Here is a 24,383-nt window from a genome sequence, read left to right on the forward strand (position 1 = left end):
GTTGGGGTAAGAGGGATGAAATCATCACAATGTGGAAAACATATAAATATATATATATATATATATATATTTGAGACAGAATCTAGTTCTGTTGCCCAGATTGGAGTTCAATGGTGCAATTTCAGCTCACTGCCACATCCACCTCCCAGGTTCAAGCAATTCTCCTGCCTCAGTCTCCCGAGTAGCTGGGGTTACAGGTGTCTGCCACCATGCCCAACTAATTTTTGTGTTTTTAGTAGAGACGGAGTTTCACTGTGTTGGCCAGGCTGATCTAGAAGTCCCGACCTCGTGTTCCACCTGCCTCGGTCTCCCAAAGTGCTAGGATTACAAGCATGACCCACCTTACCTGGCCAGAATCTGCATTTTTAATGAGTCAGCTCCTTGGGGGGTCCTTCAGACCAGCTGTGTCAGTGGAGTTCTTCAGATCAGCTGACATCTACAGTCCCAGGTCTGGGCTCCCTGAAGTGCTGCAGTGCTTCTCTCCTTTTCTCTTCCTCCTTTTCATTACTCACAACCTGGCTAACAAGGTGCATGATTCAGCCTTGTTTATGTTACTGATCTTTCAGTCCCATCATTTGGCAGGTCCCAAATTCTTGTCTCATGTCCAGGAAGAATGAGGTTTGTGAACAGCTGAAGGGTGAGTAAGGTAAAGAAGTGTTTTATTAAGCAACAGAACAACTCTGAGTAGACTTGAAGTGGATAGCTCCTGTCTGCCGACAGGTCATCCTGATGTCTGTTCAGCTCTCAGCTGAGAGGAGACCCACAGGTGGTAGCTCCTGTGTGCAGACAGGTTGTCCCAACATATGCTCAGCTCTCAGCTGAGAGGACACACACAGTGTGTAGCTCATGACTGCAGACAGGTTGTCCTATAATCACTGCTCAAGTCTGGCTGAGTCCAGGGGATTTTATGGGCTTCAGAGGGGAGGAAATTCATTTTGATTAACCCGTTGGTGACTATGGATGATCTTGGAGAAAGCACCATAAGTTCTCACTTCAGTCTATGGAACTGACCACTCAACCCCCTGGCCTGAATGTGGGGCTTCACCAGACACCCACCCCTTTCTGCACAGGACACTGTCAGCCTCCCACCACCATCAAACTACTGTCCATGGTGCCCAGGCTGTTCATGCTGAGGGGTGCCTGCAGGCCTATGCCAATCTGCCCTCAGAATTCCTTTGGTCTCCCTCCAGTGCTTGTAGGTGCCCAAGTCCAGAGGTGGCAGGGGGCTGGACAACAGCGCCTGGCCTCCACTTTGCTCCAAAATCAGAGCAGACACAAGGAGTGGGGAAAGACCAGGCAGTGGGAGCAGGCACTCCTGAGTCTGTGGAGGCAGGGTTTTTCCTGGGTCCCCAAGAGTGCGGGGATATCCAGATCTGCAGCCGGGGCTGGGCAGCTGCAACTGTACCCATGAGGATGGGGCTCCCACCACTCCAACTCAGAAGGAAGTGGAACTTTCACCTGTTCCTGGCTCCCACCACCTCCACTGAGCACATAACATAGCCTAGGCCACATCATGGTAGTGGGCACTCCAGATGGGCCTTCACTGCCATCAAGTCTATGACTAGACACAGCGAACAACCATGAAGAAGCAGATAAGAGAGCAAGCTAACCTCGATTAATGCTGAATGTGCTGCAAGCTTAGTTCATTTTCGTTTTTCCCCTACCATCATTTTGATTAATTTTATAGAGCTTATAGGGATGGTTTCAGTATCTATTTCTTTTTCCGCATCCCTCTCTTCATATTTACTGAAAAAGATATGGAGGAGGTGCATATTTTAATTCTACTCACAGTTTAGTTTTAACTCAGAAAATTAACATATCTAGACAATGACCAGTTTGTAAAAATAAAATCAATGCTGAACTACCAAATTGCTGATATCAAAAGGAATTAAGGGATATAATGGTCAAGTGCAGTGTGTGGATATGGCTCAATCCTGGTTTGAAATGAATGGGAAAATATATTTTTGGGAAAATCTGGAGAAATAAGAATATACTCTAGGAGTTAGATAATATTAAGTTATCATTTTTTTTTAGACGTGACATATTATTCTCATAAGTTATATAGGAGGATGCTTTTGGTTTTTGGTATTCATACTGAAGTACTATGGGGTACATAATATGAAATTATTTTAAAATATTAGAGCAAAATAGATGAAGTAAATATAAAATAAGGTGTCAATTGTTAGATATTGATGATGGGAATTCAAGGTTTATCATATTTTTCCTTTTTCATTTCTGCATATTTATAGGTTTTAATAATAAAATGCAATATAAAATAGAGTCTACTTAATGTTAAACTAAACAGAAAAAATTTTATTTCAAATATTTAGCTTCCAACTATTCATTAACTGTCCACCTATAGTTGGCCAGTTTCCATGATATCTGTGATGTACAGTGAGCTTCTGTGATTTATTCTCTACTCTCACAGAGCATGCAGTGTAAGGGGGATGATAAGCACTGACCAGGTCATTATAAAGGGATGAGAATAAAGTGGGAGATGCTACAAATGTGAGTGACAGTTGGATCTCACTCAATCTGAGACAAAATGAAATCTCTCAGGAAAAAGTACCTATTAGAAGGAATCTCAAGTGCAGATAGAGGAGATGCAGTGGGTGGTGGATGGCCTTTCAGCTTCCTCTTTTTTAAAATAAGCACAATTTATTAAAGAACACACACACAAAAGTCCAGTACGGTGGTAAAATATAGAGGTAAAGGGGAAAAGATGAATGAAATAAGACTAGAATGTTAGACAACAGCTGAATTTCCTTTAGATTAAGTTAAGGATTTTAGGTTTTTATTCTGAGAAAAGTGAGAAGTTGTTGAATGATCTTAAATAGCATTAAATGACTATGCGAGATAACTCACTCTTGCTGAAATGAAGAGAATGAAATAAGGGATGGCAGATGTATCTTTGAGAGAACAGTTAGGAGGAGGATACTGTAGGCACTGAGATAAGAAACGGTGATGTTTCAGGAAGTGGAAAGGAGAACTGATAGCATGATCCATGGCTCTGAGAGCTTGAACTTGAAGGGCCCTCTTTAATATCTTCTAAGTCTCTCTCTGGTACCTACAGTGTCCAGAACGGCAGCACCTTTAGGATGGCAGGGCATTGTGAGCTCAGATCATGACTTACCTGGGCCCTGTGACCTGTGTTTCCCCTTTAGGACTTTCCTTAATCCTCAATTTCCTATATAGACCATGGGGTTGATTTTGTAAGAAGCTCTGGAACTCACACCATGAGGTTGTCCAAGGGACCCACGACAAGGGTGGATCATGTGATTTTGTTTTCAGAGTCATATGAGATTGGAATGGTAGGGTGCTCACATCCTGACTTGGGATTGTAGTTGTGTTGCACAGAGGGCAAGTCTAGACATCTAAGAAACTAATAGTCCACTGCTGACCTTTAGTTTCAAACAGTGCATGTGAGCCATGTCTTTAGCTCTTACCCATTAGAATTTCTACTTCAGTGGGGTCTTGGCTTTACAGCAGAGTCTCTAAACTTTGACACTATTCACATTGCAAGCTAGATAATTCCTTGTTGTAGAAGGCTGTCTGCATATTGAAGGATGCTTAGCAGCATCACTGTCCTCTACCCACTAGACACAGGTAGCAATCTTGCCTCCCTGCCCAACCTGCCACTATGTGATGACTAAAAATGTTTTCAGACATTGCACATGCCCCCTGGGTGATAAAATAAGCTTTACATGGGTGAACTATCCTACAGAATCTTAATTGGGGTAGTCCAAGCATACCTTACCTTGCTCATGGCACCCAGAAGAGTTGCTCTGCCTCCTCTGAAGTCTCCATACACCAGGCCAGTAAGTCTTATGGTTACTTGCAACTTGTACAAGAGCTTTCAAAACTATTGTTAAATTATGTTAGTGAATGCTTCTCCACAATTTGGTGACATCATCAGTCATAATCCATGTCAGTTTAGGGGCAGAGCTTTCATTCCTTGTTTCAATAGAACTCTTATTTTCATTCTTCACACATAGCCTTTGACTTACAGTTCTCACCTCCAAGTAACTGTGCAAGAGGGAGGGGTTGCAATTAATATTTAAAGGCATCAAATTCTAGGAATGCAGTGATTATAGCATAATGCATTCAGTAAAAAAGAAGATTGGACAATGTGTTATTCCATATTTATTTTTAAATAATCTTATATTAAAGTAGTATATACAGAAAATTAATAACTCACATTTTCCTGCAAACTCTGGACAAGGCTTGCATTTTTGTTCATCATCAATTAAGTACAGTAACAATTTTTGAGAAAATCGTTGGAAACCAAGAATTGGGGAGAAGGTGGCACAATGGATGGTGAAACATTATAAATAATAATATGAGGATGTAACCGTATTAAATAATTGGTATCAGGGAATTGCAGAGGCAAGAAGATCCAAATTGTTTCAATACTAACGTGTTCTGAAGAGTTATTGCATTGTAATAATGGGTTTGCTAGCTTTTTCTCACAGTAGGAGATAAGATATTAGCCACAATTGCCAAGACAAACTCGGTCGTGGAGACTAACTCAGAGGCGCTAGAGGAATTAAAGCCACACACATAGAAATGTAGAGCGTGGAGTGGGAAATCAGGGGGCTGACAGCCTTCTGAGTGGACAGCCATGAACAGCGTTTTACCCACATATTTCCTGACAGCAAGCCAGTGATAAGCATTGTTTCTATGGATTATAGATTAACTAAAATGGGAAACAAAGGGATGGGCTCTGGCTAGTTATCTGCAGCAGGAACATGTCCTTAAGGCACAGATTGCTCATGCTATTGTTTGGGGTTTAGGAATACCTTAAGTGATTTTCTGTCCTGGGTGGGATAGGTGTTCCTTGCCCTCATTCTGGTAAATGCACAACCTTCAGTGTGGGCATCATGGCCATCACAAACATGTCACAGTGCTGCAGAGATTTTGTTTATGGCCAGTTTGGGGGCCAGTTTATGGCCAGATTTGGGGACCTGTTCCCAACACACAATAACACATTTGCCAAAATATAAAATAAAGTAAAGGATGATTTATGGACCTAAACAAATGGATACAGTACCTTATTACAAAAAAATGTGTATATAGACGAATGAGAAAATTAGCACATATGCAAGCACATGTTCTTTACCCATTTTGCAAAATCTTTATTGATAAGTCACTATACTTGTCACAGGCTGATGAATAATTTTTAAAACAAATTGCTTATAAAATAGAGAGCCTAAAATAAACATTTACTCAAGTTCTGTACATCCAATAATCAGCTTGGTAGAAAACAGTGTATTAGGAAGATATTTAGAAAGAGAATGTAGGATTTGATGGTTTATCAGATTTAGAAAGATGAAGAGTTAAATATGTCTTCCAAGTATTTGACTTGAATAATTAGGTAGATAAAAAGAGTTGTTGTAATGAATTTCCACAAAGTTATGATTACTCTTCCATATTATGTAATTCATGGTTTTGTAATGTAATGCTATTGGAAGAGTAATTTGTTCTTTAACTACCATTCTGAATATTTGTCCAAATTGCCATCCACATTTAAAAAGAACAAGAGTCAGAGGTATTTTTTTCTTTCCTCTATCTCTCTTAAATTTAAAACACTGTAACTCTAGCTAATATTTTTACATGAATAAGTGGATTGCATATAATGTATAAAATGACCCAAATCCCACATTTTCCTGAGTTTTCAAAGTGCACTAAATCAATGTAGAGCAATTCAGACAACTGAACTATAAAAATGGAGAGCTGTATAGCCTTGACTTGATTTGATTTGAGTAGTATAGTGCAATGATTGACATTTGAGAAATGTAGCATTCAATACTTACCCTCCAGAGAGGATGAAAAATAACCACAAATTCAATAATACCCATCTGCACATAACTGGATTTACCTCAAATTTATCTTCAAAAGTTTGTTTTTTGATCTTAGGTTGATGTAATTACACAAGGTAACCTGTATTTTGATAAAGTATAATGTCATTTTTACATTAATTAAATTTTAGTTATCTACAGAATTTCCCAACACGAAAGTACAAGCATACCTCATCTTATTGTGACTCATTTTGTTGTGCTTTATTGATATTGTGCTTTTTACAAATTAAAGGTCTGTGGCAACCCTGCATCTAGCAAGTCTATTGACACAATATTTCCAACAGCATATGGTTACTTTACGTCTCTGAATTATATTTTGTTAGTTCTCACAGTGTTTCAAATATTTTCATTATTGTATCTTTTATGGAGATCTGTGATCAGTGATCTTTGAATTTACTATTGTAATTGTTTTGTAGTGTCACAGACTGCACTCATATAAGATGGCAAAGTTAATAAATATTTTTTCATGTTCTAATTCCTCCACCAACCGTCTATTCTTCTGTTTCTCTCCGTCTCTTCAGACTTCCCCATTCTCTGAGATAAAATATTGAAATGGGGCCAATTCATTTTTCTGTAATAGCCTCTAAGTGTTCAAGTGAAAGGAGGAGTTGCACATTTCTCATTTTACATCAAAAGCTAGAAATGATTAAGCTTAATGATAAAGGTATGTCAAAAGCAAAGATAGGCTGAAAGCTAGGCCTCTTGCACTAGACAGCCAAGTTTTGCATGCAAAGGAGAAGTTCTTGAAGTAAACCAGAAGTGTTACACATGCCTGCAATCCCAGCACTCTGGGAGGCCAAGGAGGATGAATCACTTGAGCCCAGGAGTTTGAGACCAGCAAGAGCAACATGGCAATACCCCATCTCTACAAAAAAAAAAAAAAAAAAAAAAAATTAAAAAAATCACTGGGTATGGTGTGGCATACCTGTAGTCTCAGCTACTTAGGAGGCTGAGGTGAGAGAAACACTTGAGCCAGGGAGGTTGAGGCTTCAGTGAGCTGTAATCAAACCTCTGAGCTCCAATCTGTGCAATATAGCGAGGCTGTGTCTCAAAAAAAATGTTAAAAAGTGGTACTACAGTGAACACACAAATAATAAGAAAATGAAACAGCCTTATTGCTGATATGGGGAAAGTGTGAGTGGTCTGGCTAGAAGATCAAACCATTCACAACATTCCCTTAAGGCAAAGCCTAATCCAAAGCAAGGTCTTAACTCTCATCTATTCTGTGAAGGGTGACAAAAGTGTGGAAGCTGCAGAGGAATCATTGGAAGCTAGCAGAGGATAGTTTATGAAGTTTAGAGAAAGAAGCCATATGGAATAACGGAAAAGTACAAGCTGGAGCAGTAAGTGCTAATGTAGAAGTTGCAGCAAGTTATCCAGAAGATCCAGCTAAGACAATTGATAAAGGTGGCTACACTAAACAACAGATTTTCAATGTAAGTAAAACAGCCCTCAATTGGAAGGAGATGCCATCTTGTACTTTCACAGTGAAAGAGGAGAAGTCAGTGCCTGGCTTCAAAGCTTTAAAGGACAGGCTGACTCTCTTGTTAGGGGCTAATGTAGCTGGTTCAACTCAATATTCATGTACTCTTCCAAAAACCCTAGGACCTTTAGAAATTATGCTAATACTACTCTACCTGTGTCCTAAAAATGGAAGAGCAAAGCTTGAATGATAGCATACTTTTTTACAGCATGCATTACTGAATATTTTAAGTCTGCTTAGAAAAAAAAAAAAAAGAAGTATTTCAAAACATTACTGTTCATTGACAATGCACCTAGCCACCCAAGAGCTCTGACAAAGACACATAAGGGGATTAATGCTATTCTTATTCCTATTGACACAACATCCATTCTGCAGCCTATGAATCAAAAAGTAATTTTGACTTTCAAGTCTCATTAAAGAAATGCATTTTGTAAGACTATAGCTGCCATAGATAGCGATTCCTCTGGTGGATCCGGACAGAAGTTAAAATAACAAAAATAACAGGAGTTTTGAAGAAGTCGATCCCAACACTCATAGATGACTTGGTGGGGTTCAAAACTTCAGTGGAGGAAGTAACTGCACAGGTGGTTGAAATGGCAAGATAACTCAAATTAGAAGGAGGCTGAAGATATGAGTCAATTGCTATAATCTATTTTTTGTTTTGTTTTGTTTTGAGACTGAGTGTCACTCTGTCACCCAGGCTGGGGTGTAGTGGCAGGATCTTGGCTCACTGAGACCTCTGCTTCTCAAGTTCAAGCGATTCTCGTGCCTCAGCCTCCCAAGTAGCTGGAATCACAGGCATGTGCCACCACGCCCGGCTAATTTTTGTATTTTTAGTAGAGGTGGAGTTAGTTTCACCATGTTGGCCAGGCTGGTCTCCAACTCCCGACCTCAAGTGATCTTCCCACCTCAGCCTCCCAAAGTGCTGGAATTACGGCATGAACCACCTCCCCTGAACAATTGCTATAATTTTATGACAAAACTTGAATGAATAAAGTATAATAACCAACAAGTAGTTTTTTGGGCCATGCCCAACTCCCTCCCTCCCTACTCTATTAGTCCTCAGTGTTTATTGTTCTCGTCTTTATGTCCATGTGTACTCAAAGTTTAGCTCCCACAATGTTTCATCCCACAGATGAAAACATTCAGTGTTTGGTGTTCTATTCCTGCATGAATTTGCTTAGGATAATGGACTTCAGCTCTAATTATATTGCACAAATGACATAATTTGTTCTTTTTATGGCTGCATAGTATTCCATGGTGTATATGTACCATGTTTTCTTCATTCAATTCATTGGTGATGGGCACCTAGATGGATTTCATGTTTTTTTAATTGTAAATAGTCGTATGATGAACATGTGCATGCATGTGTTGTTTTTGTAAAACAATTAAGTTTCCTTTTGTTTATACACCCACTAGTAGGATTACTGGGTCTAACGGTAGTTCTGTTTTTAGTTCTTTGAGAAATCTTTCTATCTCGACTGAACTATTTACATTTCCACCAACAATGTAAAAGCATTTCCATTTTTCTGCAGTCCCTCAGCAGCTGTTATTTTTTGAATTATTAATAACTATTCTGACTGGTGTGAAATACTCTTTTACTGTGGTTTTTATTTGCATTCCTCTAATGATTACTGATGTTGAGCATTTATTCTTGTTGTTGACCACTTGTATATCTTCTTTTGAGAGGTGTTTGCTCATGTCCTTTGCTTATGTTTAATGGGGTTATATGTTTTGCTCATTGATTTGTTTAAGTTCCTTATAAATTCTGCATATTAGACTGCTGTCAGATATGTAGTTTGAGAACATTTTCTCCCATTTTTTAGGCTGTCTGTTTACACTATTGATAATTTTTTGGCTGTGCTGAAGCTCTTTAGTGTACATAGGTCCCATTTATCAATTTTTTGTTTTACTGGAATTGCTTTTGGGTACTTGTAGAAAATTATTTGCCAAGGCCAATCTCAAAAAAGGTATTTCCTTGGTTTTCTTCTAGGATTTTTACGGTTTGACATCCTATAATTAAGTCTTTAAATTCATCTTTAAAAAAAAAAAACAAAAAACAAAAAAACAGAACATCGCTCTGTTGCCCAGGTTGGAGTGCAGTGGTGCGATCTCGGCTCACTGCACCCTCTGCCTCCTGAGTTCAAGAGATTGTCCTAACTCAGCCTCCCGAATAGCTGGGACTACAGGCACATGCCACCACACCAGGCTAATTTTTGTATTTTTAATGGAGATGGGGTTTCACCCTGCTGGCCAGGCTGGTTTCAAACTCCTGACCTTAGGTGATCTGCCTTCCTCAGCCTCCGAAAGTGCTGGGATTACAGGCATGAGTCACCACGCCGGACCCATCTTGAGTTGATTGTTGTATATAGTGAAAGGTAGGGGGCCAATTGTATTCTTCTGTATACGGCTAGCTTGTTATCCCAGCACCATTTATTGAATAGAAAGTCCTTTCCCCATTGCTTATTTCTGCAGACTTTGTTGAAGATCAGATGGTTGTGTATCACTTTATTTCTGGGTTATGTTTTCTATTCTATTGGTCTACTTGTCTGTTTTTGAACCAGTTTCATGCTGTTATGATTACTATAGCCTTATAGTATAGTATAGTTTGAAGATGGTTAATGTGATGCCTCTGGTTTTGTTCTTTTTCCTTAGGATTGCTCTGGGTATTCAGGCTCTTTTTTTGTTCCATATGAATGTTAGAGTATTTTTTTTCCTAATTCTATGACAAATAACATTGGCAGTTTGAGAGAATGAGTGGTGAATCTGCAAGTTGTTTTGAGCAGTATGATAATGATGTTGACTCTTCCAATCTATGAGCTTGGAATGTTTTTCTATTTATTTGTGGTAATCTCTGATTTCTTTCAGCAGTGTTTTTTAGTTCTCCTTGCAAAGATCTTCAGCTATATTCCTAGGTAACTCACTGTTTTTGTTTTTTTTGTTTTTTTTTTTTTCTATTGTGAGTGGGATTGACTTCTTGATTTGGCTCTCAGTTAGAACATTGTTGGAGTATATATAAATAGTACTGATTTTTGCACAGTGATTCTGTATCTTGAAACTTTATTGAAGTCATTTATCACTTCTAGATGTCTTTTGGTATAGTCTTTGCAGTTTACTATGTAAATAATTATATCATCAACAGAGAAAGATATTTGATTTATTCTTTTTCTATTTTGATGCCTTTCACTTTGTTATCTACACTGATTGCTTTGGCTAGGACTTCCAGTACTATGTTAAGTGGTGAGAATGGGCATCCTTCCCAAGTTCCAGTTCTCAAGGGGCGTGGTTCCAGCCTTTACCCCTTCAGTCTGATGTTGGCTATGAATTTGTCATAGATGACTCTTATAATTTGGTATGTTTTCCTTTGATGCCTAGTCTGCTGAGGGTTTTTTAAGTCATGAATGGAAGTTTTATTTTATAAAAAACAAAACAAAACAAAACTTTTTCTGCATCTATTGAGGTGATCATATGGGTTTTGTTTTTAATTATATTTATGTAATGAATCATGGTTACTGATTTGTGTATGCTGTACCAACCTTGCATCCCAGGAATAAAGTCTACTTGATCATGGTGAATTAACTTTTTGATGTGTTAATAGATTTAGTTTTGTTCGCTTTTGTTGAGGATTTTTGCATCTTTGTTCATCAGGAATATTGACTATAAATTTTTTTTTCACTGTGTCTATGCCAAATTTTGGCATCGGGCTGATGCTGGCTTCACAGCATGAGTTAGGGAGGAGCTTCTACTCTTCAATTTCTTGGAACAGTTTCAGTAGGACTGGTAGGAGCTTTTTTTTTGTTTTGTTTGTTTGTTTGTTTGTTTTTGTTTTTATCGTATATCTGGTAGAATACAACTGTGAATTCATCTAACCCAGGTCGTTTTGTTTGGTAAGTGTTTTTGTTACTGATTCAGTTTAAAAACTTGTTTTTGGTCTGTTCAGGTTTTCACTTTTTGTTTCAATCTTGAGTTTCCAGGAATTTATCAATTTCTTCTAGGTTTTCTAATTTGTGTGTATAGGGTGTGTTCATAATAGCTTCTAAGGACCTTTTGTATTTCTGAGGGATTGGTTGTAATGTCATCATTATCATTTCTGATTGTGCTTAGTTGGATTTTCTCTTCGTATTTTCTTTGTTAATCTGACTAGTGGTCTATTGCTCTTGTTTATTCTTTTCAATAATGAACTATTGGTTTCATCAATCTTTTGTATGGATTTTTCCATATCTATTTCATTTGATCCTCTGATTTTACTTATTCATTTTCTTCTGTTTCCTCCAGGGTTGGTTTGGTCTTTTTTTCTAGGTCTTTTTTTTTTTTTCTAGTTCCTCTAAGTACAAGGTTAGATTGCTAATTTGAGCTCTTTCTAATTATTTTATGAAGTCATTTAGTGCTATAAACTTTCCTCTTGTCACTGCTTTAGAGTATTCTAAAAACTATACAAGTTTTCTCTCTATTTTTCCTAATTTAAATTTTTTTAAAAAATTCTGCTATAATTTTGTTGTTCACCAGAGTTTAGGAGTAAGGTGTTTACCTTCCATATATTTGTGTAGTACTGAAATATCTTAGTATTGACATCTATTTTTATTGCACTGTGGTCTGACAGTGTGCTTTGTATGATTTCAATGTTTTTGAATTTATTGGGACTTGCTTTATGACTGAGCATGTGGTCAATCTTACACTACCTTCCATGTGTATATTAGAAGAATGCATATTCTGTCATTGTTGGATGGAGTATTCTATAAATGTCTAATATGTCCCATTGGTCAAGTTTTGAGTTTAAGCCCAGAATTTCTTTGTTAGTTGTTTGCCTTGATGATCTGTCTAATGCTGTCAGTGTGGTGTTGAAGTCTCCCACTATTATTATGTAGCTTTATGCCTCTTTTCATAGATCAGGAACAACTTGTTTTACACCTCTGGGTGCCCCAATATTGGGTGTATATCTATTTATGACACTTAAGTCTTCTTGTTAAATTGAACACTTTCTCATTAAGTAATGCCCTTCTTTGTTGATTTAAGGTCGGTTTTGTCTGATATTAGAATCACAACTCCTGCTGTTTGTTTCTGCTATTTGCATGGTAAATCTTTATCCCCTTACTTTGAGCTTGTTGCTATTCTTACATGTGAGACAGGTCTCTTGAAGAAAGCAGGCAACTGAGTCTTGTGTTTTTATCCAGCTTGTCACTATATGCCCTTTAATTGGCATGTTTAGATAACTTAAATTCAGAGTTAATATTGCTATGTGAAATTTTGATATTATCATCATGTTGTTAGCTAGTTGTTTTGTAGACTTGAACCTCTTATAAGACCAGTCTAGTGGTAATGAATTCCCTTAACATTTGCTTGTCTGAGAATAATTTTATTTCTCCTTCACTAACGAAGTTTAGTTTATCAGGATATACAATTCTTCGTTGAAATTTATTTTCTTTGAGGACACTGAAAATAGGCTTCCAGTCTCTTCTGGCTTGTAAGATCTCTGCTGAGAGGTCTGCTGCTAGGCAAGATGGGTTTCCCTGACCCTTCCAACTAATTGCCTTTATTTATTTATTTATATTTTTCAAATTGAACTTGGTGAATGTGATTATCACGTGCCTTGGGGATGGTGATCTTATATAATATCTTCCTTGGTCTCTCTGTATTTTTTTAAATTTCCATGTAAACCTCTCTGGTGAGATTGGTGAAATTTTCATGGACTATATCCTCATATTTATTTTCCAAGTTGCTTACCCTCTCTCCTCTCTCAGGAATGCTAATGAATTATAGGTTTGGTCTCCACATAATCCCATATTTCCTAGAGGTTTTATTAACTTTTATAATTTTTTTTCCTACATTTTGTCTAACAGAGTTTATTTGAAAAACTGGTCTTCAAGTTATGAGATTCTTTCCTTGGTTAGGTCTATTCTGCTTGTAATACTTTCAGCTGTATTATAAAATACGTGTAGTGATTTTTTTATTTCCAAAACATCAGTTTAGTTCTTTCTTAAAATGGCTATTTTGTCTCTGAGCTCTTGGATCATTTTATTAGTTTCCTTGAATTCCTTGTATTGGATTTCAAATTTCTCCAGAATCTTGATAAGTTTCCATGCCATCCAGATTCTGAATTATATGTCTGTTATTTCAGTCATTTCCAAAGTGGCTAAGAACCATTGCTTGGGAGCCAGTGTGCTCATTTGGAGTTAAGGGGACACTCTGACTGTTCAAATTGTCAGTCCTTACACTGATTCTTTCTCATCTGAAAGGGTTAGTAGTCCTTTAATTGTTGTGTGTGTTGAGTATAGTCAGTTGGCTTCATTTCTGGATGTTTTCAGAGGACCAACACTCTGTACAGGACCTTTATTTGCAGGTGAATTTTTGCCTTGAGTGTCATACATTTTGAATATTTGCAGAATATTTTTGGTGTTGTAATTTGGGATTCAAACCAGTAGATGGCACTTAAGAGTAATTGCCATCAGATAGTCCCTTATGCCTCTTTTGTACTTCAACATGTTCACAGTGGTGGGTCGGGGGAGAGATGACTCCATCACTAAGTTCACTCCTAGGTCTTGGGAGAGCCCTCTAAAATCACTGGTGCCATGCTTGCATTTCCTTTGTTAGGTGTTCTATGCCCTGAGGCTCTCTTGAGCAGAAGCTATAGCTAGCAGATAGGTGATACCCTTCCCAGACAGGTTCTGTAAAGTAAGGCACACCCCGCTTCTGTGCCAGTCCATGAGCCATTATTTCTGACCCCTGTCAGTGTTCTGAGAGTGGGGGCTTCTCCCCTGCTTGAGTGCTGAACACCAGTATCTGCAAGGCACTCCTTCCATGTAGCCCTGAAAAAGTGAGACCTGCCAGCAGCTCCAGTCTCCTATCCCTTGGGGTTGAGCACTGGCTGCACTGAAGTATCAGAAATAATCTCAGGCCATCAGAAATTGGTGAGTTGGGGATGCCAGTGATGCACCAAGGCTGGGCAGTGGAAACTGCTGTGCACATGCTCCTGCAGGAGTGGACAGGTAGGGGCTCTGGGAGGGGCTAGCAGGCAGGAGGGCTTGAAGAACAAATGTGCCCCAATTCTGTAGGAAAATCAGCCATGCTATCTTGTAGGAAAATCAGCCATGCTCTCTTTTGGGCCTTCAGTATGTTGAGGTAAGAGCAACTCAGAGGAAAATGGGGAGGTTTGGGGGATGGGTGCCTATGGCCCTGTTCCGCTGCAACTGCCCTGTGCTCAAAAATCCTTTGGCTTAGCACAGGCTGAATTTCTGTCTCTGCTTACTCTTTAGGCAGACTCCTCTGTCAGCTCGAGTGTCCATGGGGGATGTGAAATCTCTTGACATTAGAATCCCAGGGGTCTATGGAGAGAGAGAGCTGACCCACCATTCCATCACTCACAACTTCCCTAGGAGGAGTTCAGGGATGGGTACTAACCCTGACATTGGGCAACCCCTGCAGGGTTCTCAGCTTCCTCCCTCTTCAGCCTCAGTATCTATATTGTCTTTCTATTGATTCTTGGTCTTCTGTCTCCAAAGACATGTTTTTAAAATATTGCTTTACTCAATTTTAGTCTCTTTTCTGTGACAGTGGTGCATTCTGGCTGCATCTATTTGGCTATATTGTTCCCTATCTCAAAGACTTGCTTCTTACAGATGAGCAAATGAAGTGGTTTCTTGAGATGATATCTACTCCTGGTGAAGATGGTGTACAATTTTTGAAATGACAAGAAAGGACTTAGAGTATTACCTAAACTTAGTTGACAAATCAGCAGGAGGGTTTGAGATGATTGACTCCAACTTTGAAAAAAGTTCTACTGTAAGTCTCAAGCTGTGAAACTGCATTTGATGCTACAAATGTATATTTCATAAAAGGAAGAATCAGTGGATAAGCAAACTTCGTTGTTGTCTTATTTTAAGAAACCGGCATAGCCACTGCAGCCTTCAGCAACCACCACCCCGATCAGTTAGCAGCCAGCAATATTGAGGCAAAACCCTCCACCAGTGAAAAGGCTAATACTTACTGAAGGCTTAGATTATCATTAGCATTTTTAAGCAATAAGATGTTTTTAATAGACTTGCTACATTGCAATATTTGCTTTAATATTGTGGTCTGGAACCAAACCATATCTATGAGATATGTCTATAGATACTTAAAGATAATTTAAAATTGCATAATCTGTTTTTAGCTAGTGGGAATATCAAAAATATTCTCCAGTGTCGCCTCATGTCTCTATTATTAAAGTCTCTCTATACACCTGAGAAGAAGAGTGAGAAGCTAGAATTCATTTCCTTTCCTCTTACCACCTACTGGTGACTTCAGTAGCATTTGGATTATCTCCTATTCTTCCTGTGATTTTCAAGGCGGTGATGCAGGGCTTTGGAAGGAAGGAATTTTACTATTCCCCTCTCAGCATCACCCCCATTGATCTTTTTCCATTTATTTGTAAGAAATATAAAAACAACAACGATTTCATGAGTGCTCATAATGTGCAAATTTAAGTGTATGGCAAAGATTCTCTCTTTTAATTTTACAAATATCAGTGAGGGAGGATCTTTGTTTATAAATGAAACTAGTTTGTAGGTGGAAAAAAACAGATGATCATTAAGGTTACGTAATATGTCTCATGTCACATAACTAGTAAGAGAATGCTCTGACCATCACATGCAGGTCTCTCAAATTTTAAATTATCATGTTCCCGTTTATTCCCAGAGCTCTTGTGTGAGTATCAGTTTTATCAGGGATTGAGGTTAAACATTACCTGAAAAGATACAAGATTTTTCTCAGCCGTGGGAGGATAATCAATGTCAGCATCATAAATCCTCAAAGAATTACATAGTATATATACTTAGATTGTATAATTTGTGAATAACTAATAGGTAGATACAATTTAACATTTATAGGGATAATATTAAGAGGAAAATCAAAGAAGGGAATAATACAGTTTAATGTTTTTCGTGACACTTTTCTACCGAACTTCATAAAAATTTGTGATTAGTTATAGCATTAGAAAATGTTGAATTTTATCTAAACACTTTAAGTTATTAAAGACAAGGAGTAAAATTTCTCTCTGTATAATTAATCAGTAGCCAATGTTTTAATTCATTACTAATATAATTTTATTCAATTACTATGATAGCAATATTTGACAAAATATATTTTTCATAAAGAAGTAAGTCCAATCTGTCACTGAATCAACCCAAATGTCCATCAGTGACAGATTGGATTAAGAAAATGTGGCACATATACACCATGGAATACTATGCAGCCATCAAAAAGGATGAGTTTGTGTCCTTTGTAGGGACATGGATGCAGCTGGAAACCATCATTCTTAGCAAACTATCACAAGAACAGAAAACTAAACACCGCATGTTCTCACTCATAGGTGGGAACTGAACAATGAGATCACTTGGACTCAGGAAGGGGAACATCACACAGAGGGGCCTATCATGGGGAGGGGGGAGGGGGGAGGGATTGCATTGGGAGTTATACCTGATGTAAATGACGAGTTGATGGGTGCAGCACACCAACATGGCACAAGTATACATATGTAACAAACCTGCACGTTATGCACATGTACCCTACAACTTAAAGTATAATAATAATAAATAAATTAAAAAAAAAAAAAGAAGTAAGTCCAACTGAAAATCCTTCCTTAAGATTATTTTCTAAGATACATTTTCTACTCTAGAGCTATTTCAGAAATTTATTCAAACTTTGTAAATTGGGAGTAAAAACATTTAAAATATGTTAGCTGTTGAAATAGTATTCTGTAGGAAGACAGGCATATTATTATATTTAAAATTATTGTCCGAAGAGATGTAAAATAACATACATCTTGAACATTGATAGAAAGCTGACATCTAGAAAAATAGGTATATGCAATCAGAGTTTGTTGTAATAAAGAATGACAAAATTTCCATACACCAAAGCCATTCAGTGAACAAAAGTAAATAATTTTTAAACAGATACTGATTAAAGTAAAAAGCATAAAACTGACTTGTCAATGAAGGTCAAAATGAAACGATTATAGGAAATAGTCGACATGACGTGGAGATATGTTAGACTGATAAGACACATAATGAAATACAAAAGGAATACAATGGAGCAGAAAAGTGAAATATTGAAAACATATGCAGTGATTAAAAATAGGAAAGACTGTAATAAAGTAGACAAATTCTGGTAGAGTGTTTTAAAGTGAGGTGCTGGTGACTTTTAACCAAATTGAGTAGACATAAATCTACCAGAGGGTACATGGAATTAATGGAGCTGTCTACACAGAGTGGAGGATGAGTGAATTCATGGCTATTAATCATGATATTCAGGACTGCCAAGTTCCTCTGTGGCTTGTAACAGAGAATCTGTGACTATATAATGTATCAGAGTGGGCGTAGACTGCCAAAGAGAATGCCTAAGATACCTCTGTGTAGAAGTATGAAATGCGGCCGGGCGCGGTGGCTCAAGCCTGTAATCCCAGCACTTTGGGAGGCCGAGACGGGCGGATCACGAGGTCAGGAGATCGAGACCATCCTGGCTAATACGGTGAAACCCCGTCTCTACTAAAAATACAAAAAACTAGCCGGGCGAGGTGGCGGGCGCCTGTGGTCCCAGCTACTCGGGAGGCTGAGGCAGGAGAATGGCGGGAACCCGGGAGGCGGAGCTTGCAGTGAGCTGAGGTCCGGCCACTGCACTCCAGCCCGGCGACAGAGCGAGACTCCGTCTCAAAAAAAAAAAAAAAAAAAAAAAAAAAAAAAAAAAAAAAAAAAAAGTATGAAATGCAACTTTTTTAGTCTGTGATTCTTAATTGTTAAATGTGTATTTTCAGCTAGAGTAATTAATCAGAATCCCTGTTTTTGTTATTGTTTTCTTAATGCATGGTCACTAAAAATTAACAAAGCTATACTATCTTTAACAAATTAACAAATTAACAAAGCTATACTATACTAACTTACATTGAGCATTTTCCTTTACTCCAAAATATTTCCCATCAATAAAAGCAAACAAAATATGTATAAACCTTCCTTTCACTTGCTTTCTTAATAGCAAACCAAATTTTGTGGAGTAGTTTATTCAGGTTTTATGCTTCTTACTGCAAGACCCACACCTTTTGGAAGCCTTGACTTGCATGAAGTTAGTTTGCTTACTGACTTTTCAGAATTTTGGTCTGTGGTTAGTGTCTAATAAATGTGCTTTGAATTCCACTGCTCCTTGGAAATTATATGTTCCATATGAGTAAATAAATAAATAAAAAACCCTTAGTTTTACATTTAGTGAACAAGAATGTTATTGAAGTTATTTTAAACAGGAGAAAGTTGTAAAGATAGTTCTATAAACTGTAAGCAGTTATACCTACGTAAGTTTTTTTCTTATTAACTGTTTTTTTTTTCCACTAGGAAATAGGCATAATTCCTCATAAGCCAGGATAACACAATGAAGAAATTTATACTGTGAAATCTTAAGTCAAGTTCAATTTTATGTGGATTTGAGTAATTTACTAAGACTCTCTTGGCTTTATTTTCTATTCTAAAAAATGTAAAAAAAAAAAAAATTTCAAACAATATGTGGAAAGCTTTCAGTGTGTAAGAGGGACTAAGAAAATTGTCCTATAAAATCTAAATTCAGAAATCTCCACAATTAAATATTTCATTATCACTTTTTACTCTAACTTTTCTAAATAATAGCTATTACCAGATTATAAATTTGTTTTATATTAAACATTTTTATTATTATATAACGATGACACAGAATGTAAAGTAGCATTTATGGACCACTTTTTATAGATAGAGAAGTAGCACTCTTAAGGATGTTGAGGCATAAATAAGATTTTGTGAATTGTAATTTAAAATGATACTTTATTATTCTCAAGTACTAGTTCATATCACTTTAAGGTGAATTTTAAAAAGGAAAGTCAGCTTCTTAAGTAAATTTTGAATTATGAGCAAATTCTTCTTTGATAATTTGCCAAAACAACTGAATTATTAATGTAATAATTGTTTATAATTTTTAAAATTTCTCAAAAATGACAAACAATATCTAAAGACAGTGCTTTTCCACCTGACCAGAGATATTTTAGGGTCAGTTTTAGACATTGTTTTAATACTAAAAAACCATTTAAATAAAGTAAATAAATAAATGAATACATTTGATGCATTTTAAAGAGCTTTGTTACAAACATAAAAGTTATCTTACTGAAAACAATGGCAGAACATTTATTTGGTACATTCAGGCCCTAGGAGAAACTAGGAACTGAAACTGAAAATTTTAAGAAGCCAAAGAGTTATCCATGCCATTTTATTTTTCCTCTGGGCTGGGATGGTTTCTTATCTCTTATTTCTATTCTCCACATGCTTACTTAGAATATGAAGTGACACATAGTGAGCACAATTTAAGTGTTTGCTAAATAAGAGTAAATTCTTTAAAATGTGGGGTTTTCTTTTAGTGCATAAAGATTCATAGAATACGAGTTTCATTTTGAGAGATCAAAAGATAGCAAACTGTCAGATGTCTTTGAATCCAAATTCCAAGGAGAAAGAATCTAATTGGCAGTGTGTGTGTCTAGGGATCCACTTCTGGTCATTATACTGTAATTAGGGACAGGGTCCAGAGTCACACACATAGACACATACAGCAGGTTAGTTCTCTGAGAAATGGATCTTGCTCTTGGGCTGGTACTTTAAGAGATGTTTATTACAGGAAAGTTGTGAGCTCTTCTATCTATACCATCAGTACTCACTAGGCATACAAAAGTAGAAAATACTTAATGGAAAGACCAAGAAAAAATGCTGTGGGCATATCTATCTACTTTATCTATCTATCTATCTATCTATCTATCTATCTATCTATCTATCTATCTATCATCTATTTATCTAATCTATGTTTTGCTAGTGTTTTACATCAAAGAAATCTCTTCCATGACATTGAGATTAAACAGCTGTCATTAATTGTAGCATAGAAAACTAAACTCCTGAATATCTCTTATGCAATTCAGATATATCAGCTTTTCTCAGTGTATAGTTGCATCAATGTTTAGCTTGTACATTGAAAAACAGGTAACACTTTCTGTCTGTGTTTGTGTGTGTGTGTGTGTGTGACACTAATCACTTTGCTATTACAAATAACATCTTTAAATTTTTGTTTTGCTCATGGTTTTCCTCTCCTTAAGGTGCTTAATATATAGTGCTTTCTCTTTCTTCTTTTTCCTTTTTTTTCTTGGCAGAAATATTTTATCAATGGTCCCTATTACTTTCCATGGTCAGATATTAATTCATCCTCAGGATCTGACTTAGAAGTTACCTCATTCTTTTTTTTGTAGAAGTGGAAAGACCCCATAAGTCTATCTTGAATATCTGTGTGTTTTCCATATTTAATGGAAATTTTGTAATGATTTAACTCTTCATTTTTTTAATTATTATTATACTTTAAGTTCTAGGGTACATGTGCATAACATGCAGGTTTGTTACATATGTATACTTGTGCCATGTAGCTGTGCTGCACTCATCAACTCGTCAGCACCCATCAACTCGTCATTTACATCAGGTATAACTCCCAATGCAATCCCTCCCCCCTCCCCCTCCCCATGATAGGCCCCGGTGTATGATGTTCCCCTTCCCGAGTCCAAGTGATCTCATTGTTCAGTTCCCACCTATGAGTGAGAACATGCGGTGTTTGGTTTTCTGTTCTTGTGATAGTTTGCTAAGAATGATGGTTTCCAGCTGCATCCATGTCCCTACAAAGGACACAAACTCATCCTGTTTTATGGCTGCATAATATTCCATGGTGTATATGTGCCACATTTTCTTAATCCAGTCTGTCACTGATGGACATTTGGGTTGATTCCAAGTCTTTGCTATTCTGAATAGTGCTGCAATAAACATACGTGTGCATGTGTCTTTATAGCAGCATGATTTATAATCCTTTGGGTATATACCCAGTAACGAGATGGCTGGGTCATATGGTACATCTAGTTCTAGATCCTTGAGGAATCGCCATACTGTTTTCCATAATGGTTGAACTAGTTTACAATCCCACCAACAGTGTAAAAGTGTTCCTATTTCTCCACATCCTCTCCAGCACCTGTTGTTTCCTGACTTTTTAATGATCGCCATTCTAACTGGTGTGAGATGGTATCTCATTGTGGTTTTGATTTGCATTTCTCTGATGGCCAGTGATGATGAGCATTTTTTCATGTGTCTGTTGGCTGTATGAATGTCTTCTTTTGAGAAATGTCTGTTCATATCCTTTGCCCACTTTTTGATGGGGTTGTTTAAAAACTCTTCATTAAAAAAAAAAAAATTTTCGAGACTGTAAAACCTATCTCAGAGCTTGATACGTTGCAGAACTCTGAAAATATCTGTTAACTATATGGATGAATGCATCTAGAGGGACTATTTCAATCACAATTAATTATAATAAATTCCAGATAAAATAGTTCATAATACCTGACATTAGTAATTCTTGTCTATTCATATAAATTCATGAATAATTAACCAGATACAATATGCTAAATATTGTTATGTATGCTCAATTACTTACTACATCATCTTTTACAAAAATAAATAAACATTTTTGGGTTACTTTCAGCCCTCTCACTTTGTGCCACAGGTAAGGCCAAGAGGTTGGGTTAAAAATGGATTCCAACAGCAGTCACTTCCCTGTATTCAAACTGTCTACTCTTCATCAATGACTAAGCCTTTGTAATTAGGTCAGGATCATTATCTTTCTTTTCTTAGAATGTATTGCTTCTCATAAACCTGTTATTTCCCTTGAAAAATATACATATGGCCAATCACCCTAATGGTTTTCTCTATTTTGAGATATGTCTGAACTTTAGTGATAGAAACAGGTTGAAAGTTTTCATTTATATATTTGTATGTGTTTGTTTTCTTGGTCTTTTCTCACAAGTCTTCTGAATCCTCAAATAAATTTGGTATAACATGCCATTTTATTCACCAGCCATATGCAGAGATGCATGGAAAAATCCCTGAAATAAATAGGAGTAGTTCTTTATCGTTAAATGTCAATTCTCTACTAGGGATTGATAATTTGATAAAGAAGGAAGGAAGGAAGGCAGGGAGGGAGGGAGGGAGGGAGGGAAAGAAAAAAATAAGTAAGAGAAAAATTAAGCAACCAAACAATCAATCTAAAATTTCCAACTGGTAACTTTGTAAAAGCAATTACAAGTTTGCATTCCTGTAGCCTACACAATAAAAACTATTGCACAGTGCTAGGCATATCACTTAGGACTCAATGCATTTTCAATGACTAACTGGGGGAAGTTAATGGATTTATGCATTTGTTCACTGAGTAGAATGGTTAATTTAACTTGTCAACTTGACTGGATTCAGAAATAACTAAATAACTGGTAAAGCATTGTTTCTGAATGTGTCTGTGAGGGTGCTTCCAGAGGAGACTGGAATATAAATCAGTAGACTGAATGGGGGAGATCTATCCTCAATGTGGATGGGCAACATCCAATTGTCTGGGGTCCCAAATAGAATAAAAAGACAAAATAAAAGAGTTTCCTTCTCCCTCTGTCCTAGAGCTGGGACACTTTTTCTCCTTCCTTCGGACATTGGAACTCCAGGCTTTCCAGCTTTTGGACTCTGGGACTTTTGCGCAAGACCCCATCCCCCTTTGAGTTCTCAGGCCTTCAGCTCAGAATGAGAATTACACCATAGGCTTCCCAGGTTCTGAGGCCTTCACACTTACATGGAGCCACACTGCCAGCCTCTCTGGTTCTACAGCTTGCAAAGACTTTTGTGAGATTTCTCAGCCCCCATAAATGCTGGAGCCAATTTCTCTAACAAATCCCTTCTCTTACATCTATCTACATACACATTATGTGTGTGTGTGTGTGTGTGTGTGTGTGTGTATCTCCTATTTGTTCTGTCTCTCTGAAGGACCCTGAAAAAATAAACAAAGAGAACATTTATAGAAGGCTTATGTTTAAGAAAACCAAGATGAGAAACCAGGAGCTTATAGAAAGGAGTCCATGTTAGTCCAAATGCATCTAGGCAATACGCAACTTTAAATTTTCTTAATTGATTCCAATAAAAATAATTAGTAAAAGTGTCTTCAATACAGAAATCATGAGGTAAGTTGTCTTTAAAACAGTCCCGCATACATAGTGAAACATAAAATATAGATTCTAAATTCTTAAGGCCATGATTAAACATATTTAAATATATTAGGGAAATTTTTTAAATCTAAGTTAAATGAAGAATAAAACTGATTCTTTAAAAGCCAACTTGTAAAAAATCAGAGTAGCATAATATAATCATAAAATCTACATATATTTAGGAATCAATTGGCAGCACAATAAAGTATTTTTTCAAGACTAATGTTTTCCTAACCTGATTGATAATTAGAATCTCCCATGGATCATTGCCAAAACAGACACCTGGGGACCCTGATATAGAATACTGGGGAAAAGTCTGGAAAATATTGTAAAAATAACCTCCCTTGCTAATTCTAATAGTCTGTCAGATTTGGGATCCATTGCTGTACCTTCTGTAACATATTAGAACCACGAAAACATAGAAGTTAGATAGCTTAGCTCTAATTAGTTTCTTTTATCTTGTTATCAATGAGCAAAATCCTTCAAATATCATCTTCTTTCACTTAAAATATGCCCATCAAAACATACCTGTCATTTGAATTCTCAACATTTCTCAGTCCTCACTGACACAAATGAATGAGCCTGGGGAAGGAAACGTGTGATAGATGCATCAGTCTGGTTTTTGCCTTCCTCTACTCCCAAGCTTAAGAATACATTTGAATCCACAAGTTACTGCAAGAAGTTTCTACATTTGAATTGTTTGGTCTATATATGACATAGACTGGGATGTTAGGATAATTACATTCTACTCTGATTTTGTTTGTTTGTTTTTTTGCTACCCCACATGGAATCCTCACACCTGCACCTAAACTTGGAACGCCTACTGGCCTAAGAGTCCAAGGAATTGCATGAACTAGATTCTGCTGATATTTGCAAGACTGAGGTTCTCTAATCCCACACACAAATAATCATTCACTGTAAAATACTCACTACAGGGAGGTTATGACGCGACATGAAAATACTGTAG

Source organism: Macaca mulatta, chromosome 5 (genome assembly GCF_049350105.2).
Source record: "Macaca mulatta isolate MMU2019108-1 chromosome 5, T2T-MMU8v2.0, whole genome shotgun sequence".
Lineage (NCBI taxonomy): Eukaryota > Metazoa > Chordata > Mammalia > Primates > Cercopithecidae > Macaca > Macaca mulatta.